This window comes from Pseudorca crassidens, chromosome 9 (genome assembly GCF_039906515.1).
Source record: "Pseudorca crassidens isolate mPseCra1 chromosome 9, mPseCra1.hap1, whole genome shotgun sequence".
NCBI lineage: Eukaryota > Metazoa > Chordata > Mammalia > Artiodactyla > Delphinidae > Pseudorca > Pseudorca crassidens.
This window is the reverse complement of record NC_090304.1, coordinates 35,447,832-35,467,273: the sequence shown is the minus strand read 5'-3', so window position 1 is coordinate 35,467,273 and position 19,442 is coordinate 35,447,832. Positions and strand designations below refer to the sequence as shown.

The following is a 19,442-nucleotide window of genomic DNA, read 5'->3' as shown; positions in this document are numbered from 1 at the left end:
ATTTCAGGCACAACTGCAGGCAATTTACGTACTTGGTCAATTCTTAAAAACAATCCAATGTGGGTATTCTATAAAATAGCCACTTTGTAGGAAAGGTCACACAGCAAGGTACAGGAGGAGAATCTGCATTCGAATCTACTTGTTTACTATTAATATTTATCATTCCAAGACCTGATAGCTGGAGAGCATGGTGGTGGGCAGTCAGTGGGAGGGTTTGGGGCCTGGGAGGCTCAGGGGTAGGTCTAGTGTGAGAGTACCTAAAAGTGAAGGTGGAACTAGAAACAGACTCACTGTAGAAGTCTAGGCAGGTGGGCAGTTCTCTTGAGGGTGGCCTGGTGAGATCAGAGTAGAGAAGAGGCAGCTTGAAATCTGAGGCATGAATGTTGTTTCTCATGAGTTACAGGAACAAAGGCAAGGCAGGCAGTGGTGTGCTGGTCAATGTTTAATGTTGGTTCAGGGAGCAGGGGGCCTGATTTGTAGCGATTGTTTATTTCCATGCTTTAACGATAACCACTAAGCAGCCAACGTGAAGACGTGACTGTGGCTTTGGGAAGATACGGACACAGTCATCTCTCATGAGCCCATTCAAAGGAGCAGCATTCTTCCCACTTGGGCAGAATCCTCTTGGGGGTTTCTTTAGCCATCATGATGCAGTCTCCACTAGTTCTGCCTCTTCCTTGGCCCCAAAGAACTCTCTGGCATTCAGTCTGGTCCCCAGCAAAGGATGTACTTGTCGACTCAACAGCGTCATCAGGCTTTTGACGTTGCCTAAGATCATCCCCCGGGCTTGCTGGAGCCACGCCGCTGCCCACCTCCGTCATCTTTACTCACTGCATGAACTGCCAGGTCTTCCGATCGGTTGTCCTCTAGACCCTACTTCCAGTCCTATTTTCCGTGTCCTTTGAGCTGATTCTTCTTTCTGTCTGGTCTTTTTCCTCCCATTGCACTGTGTTCTCTGGAACCCTTGTTGCCTTGTAAACAAATGCCCCCACGTCCTCAAACTCGCTGCAGAACAGCGTCCCTCCATCTCTCAGCCTCCTTGAATTCCTCTCAGAATACAGCTCTCCTACAGCTCGCTGAGCGGAGACTGCATTTTCTACAGAACCTCACGTACCTTGGAGGCCAGAGGTGACATTGGCTTCTCCAAAGATAGCTTTCCTGCATGTAATTTCTTTCTTCCTCATAACAAAACCTTTTCTATTTGGAAGTCTCAGCCATCTGCTCATGACACCTGCTGTCCCTTCAAGTTGCCGTCAGTGACACATCTCCTGGCCACTCCCCCTCACTCACGGAGGCCTTTGGTACCTGGCTGCTCACGCTTCATCTCCACGCTGAGCTGTGCCCTCATTCTTGGCAAAAGACTTGCCTTGAAGATTTTTATCTTTGGGAGCACAGTCACCTTCGCTCCCACAGCACTTCATTAAGCTCTTGACCTTGCCATCACTTAGTGGCTCTGTCCCTAAATTCATCAGCTCCTGTCCCTGGGTATAATCTTTCAGCTGCAAGCTCGTGCACACTCTCTCTCCACTTATCAACCCACCGCAGCCAGACTTCTACCCTCGTTCTACTGGTGCCGTTCTTAACGTGGTCACCGGTGCTCTCCTGCCAGATCCGCCCTCCATGCATTTGCAGAATGATCTTTTAAAAATGCATCGGTGATCGTGTTATTCTCTAGATTAAAACACTTTAATAATTCTATTAATTCATCCATTTACATTCAGTTACATTGATCTACAACAATGAACGAAGTAGTAAAAACTCACTGCACTCAATAGGTGTATACACCTCATTAATATTTTCTTTAAAAATGAAATAAAAATATTTGGCAACTCCTCGTGTTCAAAAAATTTTTATCCTCAAGCAGCTTTTGTTCCCATGTAGTCCACATAACCCTTTTAATTCAGAACTGAAGTGGAGGCCCCTGAGCATGACGTTCAAGGCCTGGCTTTGACCTATGCTCACCTTCCTCCCACTTTCCTTAGTTCTGTCTGGTTCCTTCACGACCTTTCAGTTCTGTGAAGTCATGTTCACAGATGTGTGTCCTTCACGCCCTGGGCCTTTCCTCTGGTAATCCTTCTTGCAGGGATTCCTGTCCTTCCCATTTCCTACCTTCTCCTTTATCAGTTGTGTGAGCATTTCTTTCATGACAGTTCCCGTCGGATAGAATTGCTCATTACCTCCTTGTGGCTGTTCCATGCATATTCCCTCTAAAGTGGCTTCAACCTCAGTGTCCTTCTTTGTTTATGCCTCGGTCTCCCCTTATTCACTGTGGACGCCCTGGCCAAGCTGGCCTCATCTCTGTCACCACACCAGCCGTCAGAGTTCCTGGCCCGTTGAGCTCCTGAAGGCAGTGTGAGCATCCCAGGGCCAGGCTCGGGCCCAGGTAAGCACTTTCACCCTCAGCAACCCACAGAGAAAACACCCGCCCCACCCTGTCCCCCAAATCCGAAATAGTGCTGCAATCCTTGGAAAGATCAATAGTAATTTTTTTTTTTTTTTTTTTTTTTTGCGGTATGCGGGCCTCTCACTGCTGTGGCCTCTCCTGTTGCGGAGCACAGGCTCTGGATGCGCAGGCTCAGCGGCCATGGCTCACAGGCCCAGCCGCTCCGCGGCATGTGGGATCTTCCCGGACCAGGGCACGAACCCATGTCCCCGGCATTGGCAGGCGGACTCTCAACCACTGCGCCACCAGGGAATCCCAATAGTAATTTTGAATGTGGCTTTTTAGAGAGCCCTGGTTGTACCACTTGGTAAAAGCATCTTTACCTTGAATTAGGTGCTCCATGGGCTGAGGTGTATAAGACCCCGAAGAGGAGGGGTCTGCCATTGAGCTCTGGCCCTCTTTTCTTCCTCCATCTTTTCTCCCCAGTAAATGTTTTTAGATGAGCATTTGATAATCACTGCCTCCCAATTCCATCTCCGCCACCCCCTTCTCTGCCTCTTTTTCTCTGTTTATTCTGTGGAGGGGGGGTATATTTTAAAATTCTAAAATTTGTTTGCAACTCTCAGGCATATCTTTGAATTAGATCTCAGTGTATATCTAAAAGGAGGGATCTCAGCATTTTTTAACCTCACTGAAATGCCATTATTATTATTATTGCTATTTAAATTTTATTTTTCTAAGATTAAGTTCATTTTCCTAAAGTAGGAAGACCAATTCATCTTTGTTATCAGCCTTTTTTTAAATTAAGAATCTGCCTCTCTCAAAGGAGGTTTCAACTCAAAAGGCATAAGTTCTTTTTTTTTAGAAGATGTTGGGGGTAGGAGTTTATTAATTAATTTATTTATTTTTGCTGTGTTGGGTCTTCATTTCTGTGCGAGGGCTTTCTCTAGTTGTGGCGAGCGGGGGGCCACTCTTCATCGCGGTGCGCGTACCTCTCACTATCGCGGCCTCTCCTGTTGTGGAGCACAGGCTCCAGATGCGCAGGCTCAGTAGTTGTGGCTCACGGGCCTAGTTGCTCCGCGGCATGTGGGATCTCCCAGACCAGGGCTCGAACGCGTGTCCCCTGCATTAGCAGGCAGATTCTCAACCACTGCGCCACCAGGGAAGCCCAAAAGGCATAAATTCTGAGTTTTTAAACTTAGGCATTTTAATTTTTCACACTTTATTGGACAAAGACATTACAGAACACACACACACACACACACACACACACACACACACCCCTTCAACAGATTGACTGTCTCTCACTCACACACACACACACACACACCCCTTCAACAGATCGACTGTCACACACACACACACCCACCCCTTCAACAGATCGACTGACACACACACACACACCCCTTCAACAGATCGACTGTCTCTCACTCACACACACACACACACACACCCCTTCAACAGATCGACTGTCACACACACACACACCCACCCCTTCAACAGATCGACTGACACACACACACACACACACACACACACACACACACACACACACACACACACACACACACACACACACACACACACACACACACACACACACACACACACACACACACACACACACACACACACCCCTTCAACAGATCGACTGTCCGTGCCATCATGCAGTCCCAGGAATGGCAGCTGCTCTCAGGAGGAAAAGGAAAGTGAGTTAGCCTGAGCAGGGGGTGGCAGCCCTGCTGTCACCAGTGGGGATGGGGAATGGGGACCCGCAGGGCGAGGAGGAGGAGAGTGACTGCCTCTTCTCATCTTTTGTTTTTTGGGGTACGCAGGCCTCTCACTGCTGTGGCCTCTCCCGTTGCGGAGCACAGGCTCCGTACGCGCAAGCTCAGCGGCCATGGCCCACGGGCCCACGGGCCCAGCTGCTCCGCAGCATGTGGGATCGTCCCGGACTGGGGCACGAACCCGTGTCCCCTGCATCGGCAGGCGGACTCTCAACCACTGCGCCACCAGGGAAGCCCCTCTTCTCATCTTTGAAGGAACAAGTCAAGGGGCGTTGGCTGGCTCCGTGGAGGAGTCACTGACGGGCAGAGGACGCTAACTTGAGAAGCCTGCTCCCTTTGGGTTGGGTCCCCCAAGGCCGACTAGAGAGGAGAGCCAGGCCTGGCAGCCTGTCAGGAATGGCTGCCTTTGAAGCCATAAAGTGAGAAGAGGCAGCCAAAGACATTGTGGAGGCCCAGGACCCTGTCCAGGGTGCACATGTGTGTCATGCACGCTGTCTCACTGACTCTGCGTGAGGATACTGTGCTCCTCAGACGTGGAAACCCAGTTCAGAGATATTCCGTAACTTGCCCAGAGTAACACTCATTGGTAGCGAAGCTGGGCTTTGAACTGAGACGGGCCACATATTTTTCTTTCTAGCTCTGTGACATTCAGCTGCACAGGTGCTTACCTGGTTTTGTCCCCCTGAGAAAGGAGAAATGCAAGTTTTGGATTGTCCCCCTTGCCCCCTTTTCAAACAGCTTTATTGAGGTATAATTCCCATACCATATAATTCACCGATGTAAAGTGTTCGAACCAATGGTGCTTGACATAGTACACTCTTTTACAAATTGTGTGTTAAATTTTATTTAATATTTGACATTTTAGCCATTTTTAGGTGTACAATTTCATGGCATTGATTGCATTCACAGTGTTGTGCAGCCATCACCACTCTCTATTTATGAAACTTACTCATCACCCAACAGAAGCCCTGTAACCATTAAGCCATGACTTCTCATCCTTCCCTCCTCCCAGCCCCTGCAAACCCCTCATCTTGGTGCAGCCATAACAGTTTGGGGCCGTAAAACAGTTCAGTGGTTCTTCAAAATCCAAGCATAGAATTACCAGATAGCCCCACAATTCCAGTCCTAGATCTATACCTAAAGGTGTTGAAAGCAGGTACTTGAGCATGTACTTGTACACCAGTGTTCATTGCAGTGTTATTTGCCACCGCTAAAAGGTGGATGGTTCTTTCTTTTCTTCATCCCAACCATATGCCTGATCCTCTTCTTTACCACAGCAGCTCTGCTTAAATCTTTTCTTTTCAACAATACAGTGTTGTTAACTATACTAACCATGTTGTGCATTCCATCTCCATGACTTACTTGTCTTATGACCAGAAGTTTGACCCCTCTCACCCATTTTCACGCCTCCTCACCTCTGACAACCATCAATCTGTTCTATGAGTTTGGATTTTTTTTTTTCAGATCCCGCATGTAAATGAGATCATATGCTATTTTCTTTCTCTGTCTCACTGCACTTAGCATAATGCCCTCGAGGTCCCCCATCCCTGTTGTCACATATGCCAAGGTTTTCTACTTTTTTATGGCTGAATAACATTCCATCGTGTGTGTGTGTGTATGTATATATCTATATCTACATATATCTAAATCTATATGGGTTTTCTTTATCCTTTTATCCATTGAAGGACACTTGTTTGCATGTCTTGGCTATTGTAAGTAATGCTTCAGTAAACACAAGGGTGTGTATACCTTTTTGAGATGGTGATTTTATTTCCTTTGCATAAATACCCAGATGTGGAATTGCTGGATCATGTGGTAGTTCTATTTTTAATTTTTAAAGGAACCTCCATACTGTTTTCCACAGTGGCTGCACCAATTTGCATTCTAAACAACAGTGCATAAGGGTTTCCTTTTCTTCACATCCTCACCAACACTTGTTTTTTCTTGTGTTTTGGATGAGAGCCCTTCTGACAGGTGTGAGGTGATAGCTCCATGTGGTTTTAATTTGTGTTTCCCTGATGATTAGGGATGTTGAGTACCTTTCATGGGACTCTTGGCCATTTATACGTCTTCTTTGGAAAAATGTTCAGGTCTTCTGTTTTTTAATCAGATTGACTTTTCTCTGTTGAATTGTATGAGTTCTTGTATATTTTGCATATTAAGCCCTTATCAGATATATGATTTGCATATATTTTCTCCTGTTCAGTAGGTGGCCTTTTCATTTTGTCGGTGGTTTCCTTTGCCATATAGAAGCTTTTTTAATTTGGTGTAGGGTTTAATTCTGTTTTTTATATTGAGCTTCCAATTTAGATGTTATTCCAAATGGAGTTACTTCAGTATAGAGCAATGTGTCGTAAATGTTTTTTTCATTGTCATCCCCCTAAGGTGTCTTTTTGACATTTTTTTCCTTATCGTTTACTCATGAAAATTTAATACCAGAGATATACTATATATCTGCTCCTGTGCTGTGGCCCTTTGGAGAATCACAAACTTTTAAAAATAGCTAAGATTTTTTTCACTCCCCCAAGAGCCCGGTTGAGAGTGAGGGTGTGAAGATTAAAGTATTACCTTGGGAGCCAGGTCTGCCTGGACTCGAGTTCTAGCTCTGCCCCCTCCTTGTTGGGTGACCTTGGGCAAGTTGCTTAGTCTCCCATGCCTCAGTTTCCTCATCTATAGACTTGAAATTATGAAAAACCTACTTCAAAGGGTTATTATGAGAATTAAATTAGTTAATAAATGTAGACCAGTACCTGGTACTTGGTAAATGCTACACAAATGTTAACTATGATTATTTTTTAAACGGTTCTTCCATTTAAAAGTAGTTCAAGACCAGTAGATTGTATGAAAACCCGATTCTCTTCCATTTTCCTCCTTTTGAATTGTGTTTTCCATTGTACTTTTGAATTGTGTTTTTAGAGGAAAGTGGGTTATGAGTCATTATTCTGTGGATTTTTTCTCATTTCTCTTCATCCATTTATTTTAAAGTTTTTCAACAATCACTTTTCATAGGAGTCTGGACTTGGTGAATTTTAAGGACCACTTTAAATGCTTTATGGTTTCAGCTTTCATATTAGATAAGATGGATTCAGTCAGATGTGTAAAAATTTGGAGTTGGGAATAATGTTGATTTCAATTCAAGAAGATTGTTGCATCTAAGGAATCTCTTCATATGGGGAAAGGCACGGAGAAGTAGCTGTCCTTCCTGAGGACGTTCAGCTGATCATCATTCTTCATACAGGTGCTGGAAGACAAGGACTGGTTTTATTGAAACCCGGTTGTGTTCATTAACGAACTGCCCATAGGTCCACAGGCGCCTGTTTGTTTGTGTAATTCAGAGGCTGGTATTTAATCACTGGTTAATTTGATGCTGTAGTGAATCAGATATAAACCTCTGGCACCAAATCATTTATTTTTAAAAGACTGAGACCTCTGTGCCCTTTATTGTGACTGCATGGGAAAGGTGGTGAATAAATAATTTGACAAATTGTGGCTACAGGAAATTGCTATTTAATTAACTGAGGAAAGTGGATATGAGGAAGGGGAAGCTAAGGTGGCTTTGTAGAGAGGCAGAATAGAGTAGATACCAAGGTTCAAATTCTCTGAGGTCACCTTCCTGCTGTTTAACCCTCCATAAAATAAAATGAAAGTATTAATATATACCTATCCATATGGTACTTGTGAGGATGAAATGAAAGTATTAATATATACCTATCCATGTGGTACTTGTGAGGATGAAATGGGTTAATCCATGCAAAGTGCTTCATAACTATGGCACAAAGTAGTGATCAATAAATGCTACCTGTAGAAAGAATAGTGCAACCAGAGATAAAGAGGATGTAGATGCAGCTGGTGGTGCTGCAGTCTCCCATCTCATTCACTCTTGGCTAACTTCTGTGTATCTTTGTAAAGCAAAAGAATAACTGCCCAACATCTCTCCATTTTTCCCAACTCCCAGCCCCTGGTCATCACCAGTTTAGTAATTTCTATGAGTTTGGCTTTTTTAGATCCCACATGTAAGTGGTATCTTATGGTGTTTGTCTTTCTCTGTCTGAGAGAGAAGTGCTTATTTCACTTAGCATAATACTCCCAAGGTTCATCCATGTTGTTGCAAATGGTAAGACTTCCTTCCTGTGGCTAAATGATATTCCATTGTGTGTGTGTGTGTTGTGTATCTCACATCTTTTTTCATTCATCTTTTGATGGTCAAAGAGTACAAACTTCTTAGTTATAAGATGAATACGTTCTTGGGATCTCATGTACAGAATGGTGATTATAATGAACAATACTGTATTATGTATTTGAAAGCTGCTAAGAAAGTAGGTCTGATGACTTCTCACCACAAAATAGAAATGGTAATTATGTGACCTGATGGAGCTGTCAGCTAAGGCAGTGGTAGTGATCATTTTGCAACAGTAAGTGTATCAAATTTACACATTGTATACCTTAAGCTTCCACAATGTTATATGTCAATGATGTCTTAATAAAGCTGGAGGAAAAAGAAGAATTGCTGCCCAATCAAAGTGATAAGGGAAGGCCGTCAACATTTTATGAAGGCTGCTTCTTACCTTCTCAAGACCCACAACGAACATCTTTTGGGTGAAACCTTCCTCAGTAGTTTTTGATGGAATTAGCCGCTTCTTTTTCCGGTAGAATTTTGTTCATGTTCAGCTGACTGCCTCTTCCCTGGCTTAGGACTGGTTCTGTATGGTCTGGCTTTTTTCACTTAGTATAAAAGCCAGAATACAAGGACCACATCTCACTGACCTTCGGAATCGTTACTGCCTCTGGAATTCAGCAGTCTCTTAATAGCTCTTGAATTTGCTTTCCCAGGGGCAGGGAAGGCAAGAGACCATATAGCTTCCACATTTCCAACTGATTCATAACTCAGGAGGAAATCTTGGATCTTTTTGGAAGCGCTCAGTCGTTTTGTTGGTACCGTTGGCTGAAGTAGGGTTCAGATATTAATAGATTCAGGCAGGCTGGAGCACAGCCTACAGCTAAAGCTGAACGAGTCACCTTTCACTCAACGTACTTCTTTCCTTGCAGATAGATACTCAGCATCAGTTTGTGGATGCTCTCCAAGGTCAGAAAAACCAGCCTGGGAGAAAAAAAAAATCATAGAGAGGTATCTTACAATGCTCTTCCGATGTCAGCTAAAAATTGGTGTGCTGTGATTCCCAGTGGCACAAAGAGATGTTACTTTATGACAGTATTTAATTCTGAAATTGAGCCCAGCAGGGGGAGAAAACATCTTAGCATGAATTTGCAAATATCTGACATAGCTGTATATGGGAAATACTTTTAAAATATCAGAAAATCCAACGATCTAACTTCTACCTTATGATGTATTTAACCCTGTGGGAGAAGACTTCTTTACTATGCATGGGATGACCAAAAGGTTATTTGAATTTTTAATCTGCAGATATTTGATCTGGCAGGCAACATGTTTGTTTGACACATATCTTGGAATATGATGTAAAAATTCATCTCACCAGGCAACAGAAATTGAAAGGGTTATTGTATTAGTCAGTTGGAGCTGTCATAACAAAGTGTCGTCGACTGGATGGCTTAAACAACGGAAATTTACTCACAGTTCTGGAGGCTGGAAGTCTGAGATTAGGGTGCCAGCAGGGTTGGGTTCTGGTGAGGGCTCTCTTCCTGACTTGCACATTGCTGCTTTCTCCCTGTGTCCTCACGTGGCAGAGAGAGAGTACGCTCTTTCATGTCTCTTCTTTAAAAGGCACTGATCTCATCAGGAGGGCACCACTCTCATGACCTTATCTAAACCTAATTACCCCACAAGCGCCCCATCTCCAAATGCCATCACATTGGAGGTTAGTGAATAAACATAATGAATTTGCTGGGGGAACATAACTCAGTCCATAGACGTTATATAGGAAGCTCCCTAGATTGTCTTATTTTTCTCTTCTCTTCTCTTTTCTTGTCTTACTTTCTCCTTTCTTTGCCTTCCTATATTGTCTTTACTTCCTGTCATGTTCTCTCTCTTCCCCTCCCTCCCTCCCTTCTCCTCCTCCTTCCTTCCTTGCCCATTTCCATCCTCCCTTCCATCCTCCTTCCTCTCTCTCTCTCTCTTCCCACCCCTCTCTCTTACACCCCCCTGTCCCCCAAAGCTCCTTGTGATAACATGCTTCAAGGCACAGACATTTTGGGGTTGAATCTGATAGGCAGATGTGTTTTGCTTGGTTCAAAATATTTGAAAAAAAAAAATGGAGGCACTATTTTAAAAAGTTAAATTAATACTAGGGTATGTAAATTCTCTAGAAAGATCAGAGATCTAGCCCACAGTCCCTGGGAGGCAATACTACAGAGTGATGAGTACAAACTCTGGAGTCAAGCTGCCTGAATTCACATCCCGGCAGTCCAGGTACGCCTCCTGGCTATGGGACCTTAGACAATTAACTGTCCATTCCTATGGCCCTAGTTTCTCATCTGTAAAGTGAAGATAACATTTCAAATTCTTCCACTGTCTTTCCGCCACTGAGGTTTAGTGTCATTTTCCATGTATCATTCGCCTTGCACAGTGTTTTTTACCTTGTAAGAGAAGAATCATTTCTTTGTTCTTGGAAGTAGAGAAGTGAAAACGATTGAGAGAGATTGGTAGAGTGAGGGAGGGAAGGGAGAGAAAGGTAGGTAGGTAGGGATTGATTTATATTTTAGGAAAAATAATATATACCTTATTTATTTGGGGGAAGGGGCATATTTTGCGCGTATATCTTCTACCTGGCTTCTGTTGGCATTTGGTTTATATTTCTGATTCCATAGGCATTTAATTTCTCTCCCCTTGCTTTAGGAAGAAAACAATAATTATAGAGAAGCACGGAACATTGGATAAAGCACTAACTCCAGAGTTAGAAGACCTTGATTCTGTTACCAGCTCACTGATTATCTGTGTACCTTTGGGCAAGTCAGAATTCTTCTCTAGGTCTTTATTTTCTCATTGAAAGAGGTCATAATAATTCATATCTTGTCTGCTTCACTGGATTTTTATAAGTTCAAATCAGAGACCATATAGGCCCTCACTTTACAAAATACCCAGTGTGACACAGTTGGGAGAGTACTGACAGTTCTAATATCAATCCCAGTGCCACCATGTTTTTATAACTCATGATTTCTGAAAAGTCAGGAGATTAAAGTCTGGTAGAATTCCTCTGCGAGTTATCTTGCTAGTCCCTGGAGGGCTTGTCCCAAGCTGTGCTTTTGTTTGAATGTCTGTTGCTAGTCCTGGCTGTTCTTCATTTTCTGGGGAGACGCCATCTCAGTTGAAACAGGTATCAAGGAACAATGTGAAGGTTCAGGTCATCTTAGTAGTATTTTCTAGGACTTGTGTCTTGGAAAAGACATCTGGAACATCTTCAAGCTCATTGAAACAGGATGAAAGCGGGTGGCCCAGAATATAATGCTACGGAGGCAGGGTTTATGATGAATTGTGAGGACAGAAACACCTGAATGTGTCAAGAACTTTAGAACCAGGGAAGTCTTTAGATGCTCTCTGATCCAACTCACCATTTTATAAATGGGAAAACTGATGTCTAGAGAAGTGCCCAGTGCTAGGGTTAACTAATAGAAAGAGCAAGAATAGAGCTTGACTCTTGACTGTCAATCTAGCACTCGTGTCCAACAGTCAGAGTGGAAGAAGTGTGCTCTTTTTTTTTTTTTTTGCGATACGCGGGCCTCTCACTGTTGTGGCCTCTCCCGTTGCGGAGCACAGGCTCTGGACGAGCAGGCTCAGTGGCCATGGCCCACGAGCCCAGCCATTCCGTGGCATGTGGAATCTTCCTGGACCGGGGCACGAACCCGTGTCCCCTACATTGGCAGGCGGACTCTCAACCACTACGCCACCAGGGAAGCCCCGAAGTGTGCTCTTGAAGTCACAGAAACCTGGGGTGAAATTGTAGGTGCTCTCCATTGTCGTTTCTGATGGCAGTCCATTGGATGGTTGGGGATAATGAAATGAGATGCACACAGTTCTAGGCACAGAGCACAGTCTCAATAAATATTGATTTTCTTTGTTTACTCTGTTTCTTTTTTAAATGTGCACAGGGAGTGGGGCATAACTTCTCCCCCTACTCCCCCCTCACCCCACTCTCTGCATCCAACCCTCTCTGGGCTGCCTTTTTCTAGGAAATTCTTATGTAACTAGTCTGAGTAGATCACACTGTTTTATTTAGAGAATTCTTTGCATTTGCTTCTATCTTCGCTACCCAAGCTCTACACTCTAATTTAATGACGACGATGCCAAATTCAGCTCTGTTTGTTCTGAACAGTCTTATGCAGATGGACGCTGGTGATATGTGAAGAATCATGCCACATCAGATTTCACTTGAAAGTCCATAGGCATACCTTCTTAAAACAAAAACAAACTACTTTATTTTCCTGGGAAGGGACATAAATCATGTATTTTTGTTACCCCAGAAGACCAACAGAGGACAAGCACTGATATTTCAAAGGTGACAAGCAATCTATAAGAAGGAATCACAATCTGAGCCCCATTATACTCCAGCTGATATATACTGCAGTGGGGTTTATAGGTGTTTCTCTAACAATATTTAATAAAAGACCCAGGCCCCTTTGTCACTAGTTTCTAATCCTACAGGGGGCCTTCAGTAGTCTTAAGCATCCTGAGTTAAGGTTGTATCAAGGGTTCCAGCTCAGAGCAGAATGCTATCACCTGTTTTGGGGTCCTGGATCTCTGGAGTCTAAAGTTTGAAAGTATTAGGATTTAATATAAAAGAGCCACAGAAGCGGTGATGCACAGTACAGCTTTACTATTTTAACAGAGAGTGTAATACGAAACAAATGTCATGAACAGTATTGCACATGGACATAGAATTTGGAGATCTGCCTGTTTCCATACACTTTGTGATGGCATCAGCCACGTGTAACATAGTCACAGGATCGAAAAGTTATGGAGGGCTAAAACTGGCCCAGTGAAATCAATGCCAACTTTGAAGGGAGACTGTGGATTCAAACCCAGGGTCTTAGGCTTACTGACTTTATGCCTTGGACAAGTGATCTAATAATCTCTGAGCCTTGGTTTCCTCATCTTGACATGGGGGTATCTATCTCCTATAGTAAGTAGTCAAGTGGAATAAATGGGGTGATGGGATGCTACCTGTGGAGTACCTAGCATAGTGTCTCATATGTTGAAATGACAGCTACTGGGTATTAACCAGGTGCTAGGGGCTGTTCCTAGTTTTACCTTTTGAGATTAGCAACTATTAGCCTCTTATTCATTTTGGTATCATACTGTGCTTAATGATGTGTTTTAAAATTTTTATCCATTCATCCTTCTGGTAGTCACCTTAACTGTGGTTCTTAGAAATTCTTGCTAGACTGATCCAAACCTTTAGATTGAGCCTGGCCTTCAGTGTGTTCAACTTCTCCTTTGAAGTTCAGTCTCAGACATTGCCTCTTCTTGCCTTCTGGCTTTTGGGTAAATATGAGACTGGAAAGGACCATTGCTTGAGAGAGGGACCTGCTTTAGGCAAAGCACCATCACCACTTGGGCAAAAGTCAGATGGCTTTTCAGGTTTATATTTAAAAACCTCATTGTGGGACTTCCCTGGTGGCACAGTGGTTAAGAATCACCTGACAATGCACGGGACACGGGTTTGAGCCCTGGTCCAGGAAGATCCCACATGCCTGCCGTGGAGCAACTAAGCCCGTGCGCCACAACTAGTGAGCCTGCACTCTAGAGCCTGCGAGCCACAACTACTGAGCCCGCATGTCACAACTACAAGCCCGTGCGCGTAGAGCCCGTGCTCTGCAACAAAGAGAAGCCACTGCAATGAGAAGCCCGTGCACCGCATCGAAGAGTAGCCCCCGCTCGCTGCAACTAGAGAAAGCCCGCACGCAGCAACGAAGACCCAATGCAGCCAAAAATAAATAAATAAATGTATATATTAAAAAAAAGAAAAAAAACCCTCATTGCTTTGGGCTCACTCAGTTTCTCTCTCTGAGCATCAGGTCATTCTTTAATTGGGGAGTTCTGTTTGTTTTTTTCTTTCTTTTTTTGGGGTAACTATTCATGACCTTTTAGGATCTTTTGTCTGTGAACAAAAAGCATTTGTCCTAGGCTCGTTTTGAAAAATCTCAGTTGTTTTCTATGTCTCAAGATTTTCTCAGGATATCCCAGGTCTCTGAAGATGTTAATTCTGTTTTGATTCTCTGCATAACCAGACTTGCTTGTGAAGCACTCTTGAATCCTCTTGAAACTGTCTCCAGGCTTGTGCCTTCCCCTGAGGATGGAGAGGCAATCTTTCTTAGGCAGATGTGTCTCCCCTCCATCCCCTGTCCCCATCCTCAAGCTAGGGGAATTGTCAGTTCCTTACTTTCTTCCATCCTCTTGTCTCAAGGGACCTAACCGATGACTCTAAACACTTTTTCTCTCCCTACCCTCATTTTTACCAGGAACTGATTTTTATATCTGCTGTTTGTGTGATAGAAGATAAGCAACAAAGATAAGGTTGTGACAGTTTAATTTCCTGGTACATTTGTCAACTTTTCTGCCTTACTTTGGTTCTTCCTCTTTCTGGACTGGTACCAGAGCATTATTAGATATGCAAGGGCTGGAATTACCAATGGTATGAATTGAAAACAAAAGCAACTCAAAGACACATCAGCAGAGTGGCAGGGATGTGTGGCCATGGGGTCCTAGGTGGCTCGCAGAGAGCAAGGGTTGGATAAACCTATGTGAGAAATTCTCTCTGGGGTTTCCTAACATCCCTTTTCTGATTTTTGAAAATATTTTTACTCAGGGCCTTGGCATCCTATGAAACAAGGAGATAGCTTAGCTGTTTGAATCAAAATAAACTTGTTATGGCCAGGTAACTCCTTCAAATCTAGATGAGGCAGACAGCTCTCAGCAGTTATGCAGTGGCCTGAGGGAGATGAGTCAGGAGTTTCTCTCTGGGAGGAGCTGACAAGGGTCCATGACAGAGAAACAGTCATTGCCATCAGCAGCCTGGTTGGCAGCTGTGGCCCATGGGTGGAAGATTGAATTGCCTCTGAGGCAAGTCCTGACTAGTTTCTCATCTTAAAAAATGGCTGGGCATCCTAGCAGTACAGAATGAGTTCAGTGTGGCTGCATCTCTGTGAGTAAAATACCAGTGTGACTTAGCCTTCAGCTGGCCCTGCTCCAATCCACTCTCTTCACTACAGCCGAGTGATATTTTGAGAACAGAAATTGGACTGTGTCACCACCGTGATTAAAGCCCAGGCTCCTTTACGTGGCCTCCAGGGCCCAGCAGGGTCTGGCCCAAGCTCATCTTTCCAGTTTCTCTTCAACTAGGCAAAGTTCCCTCCTCTAACGAATTCTTCTTATTCTTCTCTATCTGGTATGTTACTCACCTCCCCTTCACCTGTTTCATTTCTATTTCAGGTCTTGGATGAGCAATCACTTCCGTAGAGAATCCTTCTCTGAACCTCTCAGACTAGGTCAAATCCCCATGAATTGATCTCACATTATCGGTAGAACGTATAAGTTCTGCTCAGTGCCTTGCCAGTCCATGATGGAGTTTTGTTCATCACTCTGCCTCAAAGTGTAGTAGAGGGCTAATTAGTGTTCTTTGAACGTACAGACTAAATGGTCCTCTCCCTTTCTAACTCTGCAATGACAAAAAGTTTAGCCCCTGTAGTTTCCCTTCTGTTTCCTCACCTCCAATCTCTAAGCTGAATTTCTGTTCATCTTTCAAGGTCAAGCTTAATGATCTTCTTTGAGATGTTTCTCATGGTCATTCTTTGTACTAGTCAGAGTAGGCTCAGTGGCTTAAACTAACAAAAGCATATTTCTAGGTCATGAAATGTGTCCATCATGCTGGTCTGGTGACCTGCTCCTCATTCAGGGAGCCAGGCTGAAAGAGACTTCATCTCTGTGCTCCCACACTTTCCAAAAAAGAAAGAAGGAAATGCGTTAAGCCTGATGCTAGCCCTTAATCTTTCCACCCCGGGGTGGTATGCCCCTGCTCAGATTCATGCTTTGTCATATAGTCATGCTTAGTTTTGAAGAGGATGGGGAAGTACAGTTGTATTATGTGCCCAGGAAGAGGAAAACTGGTAATACTGGATGAACAGTACTAATGCTGACTAGCCCCCTCCTATACCTGGCTTTTCTTGGTGTCCTAGTCTCTCACTTACAATGATCGATTCTTCTCCTCTCACATAGTCATATGAAAGACCTTGTAATCAACGAAATCACCTTTGAACTCTTAATGTCAAGCACATTACTCTATAACTCCATCTCCTAGCTTTCCAGCTCACACGCTCCAGTACTCTCACTGGCATAGTACTCTCACTTGCCTCCATCAGGATTCCTGCTGCTGTTAGGGTTCACTTAGGAAGCAAACTCTGAGTTGGAGACTGGCATGCAGGAAGTTTGTTAGGGAGTGCTGTAGGGGTGAACATATATGGGGGAAGGGAAAGATACAGGATTGGGCAGAGGGCGGATTTAGCTCATCTCAGTGAGTTCTCTGAACCTGGGATAGTCCTTTACACTTATCTTGAGTTGGGGTAAAGGAGAACCAGCCTGCATTGAAGGTTGTCCTGAGGACGGCAGTGTAACTAAGGATAAGGCAGCTCGATTCAGTCAAGGACAGTTTTCCTAAAAGGCTAACAGCTGAAGATCGTTAGCAGGCGGTACTTCAGGCAGCTGGGGGAATAAGTTCTTCAGTTGTGAGGAGAGATCTGGGCAGTACATTTCAACTGTCTACATCCATCTTACTGTCATCACTTCTGTCCTTAATAGCTGAGGTTCCTTGGTATCTCATTATCATCAGCTCTTTTTTTTTGCAACCTCAGTTCCCTTATTTCTCTTTTTACCTATCCTGTTTGTTTAAAAACTCATCTCTGGGTACACCTAACTTTCCAAGTACCCTGCCCCTACCACAGATATCTGGATGAGACAGGAAAAAAACACATGGCCATGCTGACTGCTCTCACTTAATATTTATGGCCACAAATCACACATGCCTCTGCAGCCACCTAGTATACTCTATAGTAAATTCTCTTTCCTTCTTTCCAAAATGATTATTTCATAACTTTTCCCCTTTCCTTAAACATCCGATACCTCCTTCCTCTCCTAGTTCTCTTTCTTCTCGTTTCACTGAGGAAATAAAAAAACAAGTAAAGGAGAACTACTTCATCTTTCCACCACCCAATATGCCAACTTATCTCCACCTCTTCCCTTATCTCTTTGTTTCATTCTTGTTGTGAAGATGACTTCCTCCATCTGTGGACTGGAACACAACTCCTCTTGCCTCCCCAGGACTTGACTTCTGCAAAGATCTGTTCTCTCTTCTATACTGTCAATTTTCTTCACTAGTGTTGAATCATTCCCAATGGCGTGTAAACTCACTGTGATCTTTTCCATCACGAGAGAGTCTTTAAACAAGACTGTCTTTCATCATCGAGTCTCCCTAGAGTTACTGTTTCAGTTTTTCTTCTCTTGATGACAAAATATCTCAAAAAGTTTGCCTTGTTTCTCTGTCTCCTTCATCTTTCATTCTTTCTTTAATTGACTCCTGTCAGGCTTTGCCAGCCACTTTCCCCAAACTACTCTTACCAGGCCAAGGGCAGCAGTGAACTTCTTGCCAAATCCAATGGTTAATTCTCTTCCTATCTTATTCAACTTTCTCAGCATCACGTGACAAAACTGACCATTACTCCTTTCTTGAAACATTTTTCCTCTTGACTTTCATGATATCCACTCTTCTGTAAAGCAAAATTTCTTTTTATGGCCGAGTAATATTCCATTGTATATATGTGCCACATCTTCTTTATCCATTCATCTGTTGATGGACACTTAGGTTGCTTCCATGTCCTGGCTATTGTAAATAGAGCTGCAATGAACATTGTGGTACATGTCTCTTTTTGAATTATGGATTTCTCAGGGTATATGCCTAGTAGTGGGATTGCTGGGTCATATGGTAGTTCTATTTTTAGTTTTTTAAGGAATCTCCATACTGTTCTCCACAGTGGCTCTATGAATTTACATTCTCACCAACAGTGCAAGAGAGTTCCCTTTTCTCCACACCCTCTCCAGCATTTATTGTTTCTAGATTTTTTGATGATGGCCATTCTGACCAGTGTGAGGTGATATGTCATTGTAGTTTTGATTTGCATTTCTCTAATAATTAGTGATGTTGAGCATCCTTTCATGTATTTGTTGGTAATCTGATATATTCTTTGGAGAAATGTCTATTTAGGTCTTCTGCCCATTTTTGGATTGGGTTGTTTTTTTGTTATTGAGCTGCATGAGCTGCTTGTATATTTTGGAGGTTAATCCTTTGTCAGTTGGTTCGTTTGCAAATATTTTCTCCCATTCTGAGGATTGTCTTTTGGTCTTGTTTATAGTTTCCTTTGCTGTGCAAAAGCTTTGAAGTTTCATTAGGTCCCATTTGTTTATTTTTGTTTTCATTTCCATTTCTCTAGGAGGTGGGTCAAAAAGGATCTTGCTGTGATTTATGTCATAGAGTGTTCTGCCTATGTTTTCCTCTAAGAGTTTTATAGTGTCCGGCCTTTCATTTAGGTCTTTAATCCATTTTGAGTTTATTTTTGTGTATGGTGGCAGGGAGTGTTCTAATTTCATTCTATTATATGTAGCTCTTCAGTTTTCCCAGCACCACTTATTGAAGAGGCTGTCTTTTCTCCATTGTATATTCTTGCCTCCTTTATCAAAGATAAGGTGACCATATGTGTGTGGGTTTATCTCTGGGCTTTCTGTCCTGTTCCATTGATCTATATTTCTGTTTTTGTGCCAGTACCATACTTTCTTGATGACTGTAGCTTTGTAGTATAGTCTGAAGTCAGGGAGCCTGATTCCTCCAGCTCCATTTTTCATTCTCAAGATTGCTTTGGCTATTCAGGGTCTTTTGTGTTTCCATACAAATTGTGAAATTTTTTGTTCTAGTTCTGTGAAAAATGCCATTGGTCGTTTGATAGGGATTGCATTGAATCTGTAGGTTGCTGTAAAGCCATTTTTGAAAACATAAATTCCAGAAAATACTAAACTCTTTACTTAAGGTTGTAGGTTATCTTAATTCTTACCATGAACTTTTTATGAGAAAGCAGTGGTGCTCTGATCTCCATTCCAAAGAGAAAAGATCTTTTTTGTTGAATCAGCCCATTATTCTTTGACATGGGATGCATCTCCAGGTTAAGGGGTGAAAGACATTAATTTGCATTAGACAGTAGCTGCAGTCTGTATTCACAGTACAACGTGGGAGAAAGTGGCTACACCATCATTTTGTAACAGA

At 43.2% G+C, this 19,442-nt stretch overlaps 1 protein-coding gene across 2 annotated transcripts in view; it reads left to right on the top strand.

Moving 5' to 3' along the window:
• The window catches only part of NELL1 (neural EGFL like 1), an 865,825-nt gene that overhangs the window by 389,666 nt on the left and 456,717 nt on the right, over positions 1–19,442 (top strand). The gene's annotated exons all lie outside the window — the stretch shown is intronic.